Source organism: Mesocricetus auratus, unplaced genomic scaffold, assembly GCF_017639785.1.
Source record: "Mesocricetus auratus isolate SY011 unplaced genomic scaffold, BCM_Maur_2.0 Super-Scaffold_15014, whole genome shotgun sequence".
Taxonomy (NCBI): domain Eukaryota; kingdom Metazoa; phylum Chordata; class Mammalia; order Rodentia; family Cricetidae; genus Mesocricetus; species Mesocricetus auratus.
In genome coordinates, this window is record NW_024429186.1 from 47,839,816 (window position 1) to 47,845,625 (window position 5,810).

General features: G+C 40.0%; 1 pseudogene; it reads right to left on the bottom strand.

Annotated features, from left to right (window-relative positions):
- Positions 1-3,932: 3,932 nt before the first annotated feature.
- On the bottom strand, positions 3,933-4,358 carry LOC101842155 (annotated as a pseudogene).
- Positions 4,359-5,810: the final 1,452 nt, after the last annotated feature.

Below are 5,810 nucleotides of genomic sequence, written 5' to 3' on the forward strand. Positions count from 1 at the left end.
TCATTCATATGCTATTTTATTTGCAGAGTAAGACACAAGATATCCACACATTTTATCTCCACCTCCAATCCATTTTTGAACCTGAAAGTCAACCTCATTTATCACTTACAAAGGTGTTTTGAATAAAAAGCCCATATAGTATAGATGTCAACAAGATGTCATTTTGCCACAACTGTAATTGAGCGTTTGTTAATGGTTCTATAGCTATATATTTAAAACAAAAAGGCAGAAAAATTTATTGGAAGTTATCTGTGGTGTTCTCTCAGCATTCACACATCATAAAATATCATAGAGGAATGGTAGAGCTTAGAGCAGAGTGAAACATCAATGATAGATGCTGTATTAATGGATGTAAGGATAATGAAAATGATGTGTCTGAGTGAGAAATAAATTGGTTCACTTTGGTGGTGCATAAATTCTATCAAGCCATTTGGACACGGTTTAATAAATTTTGTTTCATTGCATGAAATGGTGTCCTACTGCCTGAAAAGAGTGGAGGCTCGCGAGAGGAGAAAAGCCAAAAGCCGTGCAGAAGGAAGTCACAAATGTGCTGATTAGATTAACAATCAAGAGGCAAGAAGGCTCTGAGAAAGAGGAAATGGTGTAGAAGACAGTGAGTTGCTCTGTGTGGTTTGGTTTTCTCAGTAACTCAATGTCTTGCTTTCTCTGAGTGTAGGGAGTGCTTTACTCTTGCTTTTCTGTATAACAAATTACTGCCTCACACCTTCTGTAGCTTAGGAGGGTAAACAAGACCAAGCTGGGTATTGCTAGAGCAGTGGGTCAGTTTCAAGTCTACACAGGGCACTGAGAAATTTCTCGTCTTTGTAGCCAGAAGACTGAAGCTCCTCACATCATGCAGACCCTTGTTCAGAGACTCATCACAAATTCTAGAGGCTGTCTCTCATTCTGTGTGACCTTGTCCTAATTATACGGCCTGTTATCACATGACCATGGGCATCTGTAAAGGAGGGGTGTATCAGACTATGGCAAATCTATTAGCAAGGCAGAACTGGGCAGAGTATCATTTCGGTGATGTTCCGGTACCTTGCCATCTTCTGTGACTAAGGCACAAGTTACAGGTTGTGTCCCTACTCAAGGGCAGGGGAATCTTGAAAGGATGAGAAAATCACCTGTCCCTCTACATTTAATCAGGACATTTGGGTCGTATGGGGTAATGGAAATCAGCTCCATCTCAGATAAGAAAGTGTCTTCAGATCTTTAGTCGGCTAGGCAGAAGAGGAGGCCACATCCTTCAGACATTTTGCTGTCATATCTGACTTTCTCAGTGTCGATGTGTTTATCTTCAGAAGTTTGTTGGGTGTGAAAATCATAATGAACTAAAATCTGCCTTAGTTTGCTTCCATCTATTTGAGATTTTCTAAACGGAAGGATAATAGGTATTCTTTTGAATTATATCAAAGTGACATTGGTGTCCCAGCATGTGGCACGATTCTTACTCAGTTACTGAGAAGAACTGATCGACAAAGAGCTCCTCAAATGTATTCATCACTGTACCAGCTAACATCTCCTGAAAAATCATATATATATATCAAAAGTAGAGGTAGAGGTAATTAGTTTGAATCAAAGACACTAAATTCACTGACCCCAGGAATGAAGAGGCTTTTACTGAAAGCTGCTTGGAGCTGTTGATGATTTATAGACGAGATGATGATTATTTCTCTACTTAAGGAACTGAGTGGCTTATGGTCCTCTGAGGGGCTGGCTCTAGGATGCCACCATTAGCTTTGTTTTGATGGTTTTCCTTTCATAATAATTAATCTAATTTCTCTCTTCATTCTTAGTTACCCCATCCCTGGTCATTTATTCTCCAAATTGCTTTTGGGCACTCCTTAATGCTTGCATTACCACATCTACAGAACTAATATGAATAGCATGTTCAGCCTTGAAAGCGAGCACTAATTGAATTTGCTTGCATCCAGTGATTTTAATGGGACTCTGGAGTGTTGTTCAGTGACAACGTTTATATGGAAGACACTGAAAAAATTAACAAGTTACATTTAGTAAATTAACAATTACTTAGCTCCATTATATCAAACCAGTCATGTACATTTATTAATACTATATCCACAAAGCATGACTTTCATATAGGTTTTGGTACTTTTTCTTACCACATGATACTGCTTACAATCAACAACTTCTCCTAACAAAAATGGAAATATGTAAAATAGATATTAAGTTAAAAAATATAATGGCTACTTCTTAGGTGACCACCACTGTCTAAGAAATAAACCACTACTTTGTCTCATCTTTGTTTTCACAGATCTCTTGGTTTTATGTCTCAGAAAAAGCTGGTCTGCCACTGCTTCCAGAGGCAAGTATTAGAACTGTCACTGCTTTTGGGGCAAACGGTAGCTGTCTATTCACCTTTGGGTCAGTGTTCTCCTTACTGTGCGTGTGGAGGTGAGAGTAGCGAGATGTACGTCTACAGGTAGACTTCAGAAAACTAAAATGAAATCTGCGTATTTCCAAGTAATGTTATATGGACTGAGCAGGTTACATTTAGGAATATATGTAAATATATATGTGTGCACACTTAGACACATATGTATAAACAAATACGTGTGTATATAGTGCTTGTGTGTATATGTATATGTATATACATATTACATATATGCATGTGATGATAATGAATGAAAAAGGAGCCATGAGTTATAAGAAGATTGGGAACGGTATATGGGAGGACTTGGAGGGAAGGAGGGGAAGGGAGAAATGTTATAATTATATTATACTCTCAAAAAATTGGTGTGTAGAGCTGGGTGGTAGTGGTGCACACCTTTAATCTGGGCACTTGGGAGGCAGAGTCAGGCAGATCTCTGCGAGTTCGAGGCCAGCATGTGTTTAGGCTTGGCCTCTGTTCTAAAGAGGCATAGAGGAAGCAGCCTTTCTTTTAACGTCAAGTCTATCTGTGCCAACAACAACTGGAACTCAATAACCATCTTGAAGCCACTAGGGAAATTCCCATTCTCAACATGGCAGAGTGGAAAGAGGATAGGAAGTCAAATCCATGTTGTTAACTCCTGGATCAATCTCTCCAGGATATGTCCCGCCTTAGTTAACACCGGAGGTAGGAAGATGGCCTTGCCATCCAAGTTAGCTCCTCCTTCCTCTGCTTCTTCCACCTCACTCCAACCAAGGATATGTCTTCATTCACAAAGGTCCCTGGGAGCAGATTACAGCAAGCTGCTGCCCAGGAGCTGGCCAGAGGCCCTCACTCATTGTTTTCTTTTAAGTCAGTTGTTGATGACCCTAAAATCTCTCAATGTGTGGAAATCATTAAGGGGCAATGAGTAAATTAACCTTCTGCCTGTATCTACCAAGCAGTCACTCTGTGATATGGATTTAGAATACTGGTCTTATTTAAAGAGTTATATGGGAATTTTCAACTCTGAGTAGACTTTCTTACTCCCCGGTGTCCTATCTGGAGCCCAAAAGTCTGGAGTTAGACCCATCTTGCTTCTGTTTATGGATTCTAGGTAAATCATCTGCCAAACTCTGGACCTTGCATTTCTAGGTGCCAGATAGATAATGTTAGGCAGTTTCCATACTTCCTGATGAGAAAAACTGGTTTTTTTAATATGGGGAAATGATGGGAACATGGGTAAGCTCCATATTTAAAGCTGTGTGACTTTAGGTCCATTAACTAACCTCTCTGAACTGTGGAGTCCTTGCTTATAAAAATGGAAATAATGCCTCATAGGACAGTGGCAAGAATCAAATAAGATATATGTTTAAATGCTATTTGTCAACAACAAAGTGTTATATAAATATAGGGTGAGAGTATATTTTTTAAACATATGAAAGTATATTTTTATTATTTTCCTACATGACATCATAACCAGTACACCATTTGCATTTTCTCAGCTGAAAAATAAGACCCAAACTCTCCTTGATGCTCCACAAATCAAGAACAGTCACCTGTCTCTGGGGGGATTCAGTTTCTTACGACGTCTGTGATACTGTCCATGTGGGTACCAGCGGTGCTTTGTAGTGAAGAACACCTTGCTGAGTTGTTCGATCATGGTTTCTCGCTCAAGTTGGTCACTTTTTATTCCTAATTTGCTTTTAAGCACTTGTTCATGTGTTTCTTCATTATTATGCAAAATATCTGGTTGAGGGATAGGTTTGGTATGTTCGTACGGGATGTCCACAGAAGGGTGGTAGCGGACTATTGTCCTGCCATTGGATGTCAAAGTGAGCTCTACCTTGCAGTTATAGTCATCTGGAAGAGAAGAGTATGTAGATTTATGACACACACTAGACAAAGCTCCACTTTGAATTGGAAATAAATGTTTCCAGATAGTTCTGTTTGATGTCAGTCATTTTACTGCTGTAGCCATGATCCTCATCAGGTGATTTGAAAAAAGATACTGTGAAGAGAAATCGCTTCTAAAATCTGTTTCTAGGCACACAGATTTTCATTCCGCGGCCTGCCATCTTGTTTGAACGAGAGTATATTGTTATAATTAAAATCATAGCTTGTCATTTGTAGCTTATTGTGAAGTTGGTATTTGTTTTTTCAGCTCTTAAGGCTAGTAATATCCTTGGTCTCTGCTATTAGCATCACAGTAAGCTTTCCAAGGGCCCACAAGGTCAAAATTGTTTTCATATTGATGTCAATATGTTATTTTACATGCCACTTGTTCTCTAAAACTTGGAGTTTTCTAGAAGCTATGTAGGCTCTGTTACTGCAACACATTGTGCATAGAGGCAGATGTGAGATTTCCTATAAGTCTGAATTACAGTCACTCACCTGGTATGTCTGGGGAGAACAGTGATCATGATGAAAATCTGCCGCTATGCTGAGGAGAGGGCTCGGTGGTTAAAGCCCTTGCTGCAGGAGTCTGTTAGTCTGAGCTCAGATCCCAAGAACACACATAAAATCTGGACACAGTAGCACATGTCTGCATTCCCATCTCTCCTGAAGAGAGACAGTAGGTGGAGACAGGAAAATCCCTGGAATTTCATAGGTTAGCTAGTTTGTTGTAAGCAGAGGTAAGCAAGAGAGACTGTCTCAAAAAAGTGTGAGGTGAGGAATGACACTTGAGGTTATCCTCTGACCTCCACATGTGTATAGCACACATATGGCATAAATATGCTTTCACTCATGTGTATGAGTGAAACATGAACACGCACACAGCATCATATATATAGAACATAACACACATACACAGCATTAAAAAGTCTGCTCCTCACCTTAGTATGTAGTGAGCTTCTTGGAAATGAATTACTATAATTTAATTTTTCAGTTTAATTCCCAACATGGTGGGATTCCATAGATTTAGCCCACCCAAGTCAAAGATATAAATATTCATTGTGCCTTAAGAATATAGCAACCCTCTAGTGGAGATGGCGCTCTTTGCCTCTGATCCTGGGCTGTCTTCTCCTGATTTCCAGGTTGGCTGTCTTCTTGCTGCACTGGTGGCTCTTAGCTAAGTGCCAGCCTCTAATTTCCCTCTGACTCTTCTGTGCTTCCAGCCTGCACTCCCATAATGTAGATGGACCTTGCTTTTCTGTTCTCACTCATTCTTGTTTTCTTCCTTGGTGTCCTACAACCCAGGAAGCTCTTTTTCATGCAACTCAACAAGGTAGACTTCTTGACTTGGCTTTGTGGTTTTCCTCTCTGTGTCCAAAAGCATTTCCTGGTTTGGAAGCTCTCCATACTTCTGAACCTTGCTGGGAGGACAAAGGCCTGTTTAGGAACTGAAGTCTGTGCATGCTATCTTGCCCTGCTGGGTTACAAGAATATGGTGTGTAGTTGAGTCTGGACTAGCTGAAGTGAAGTCCTACCT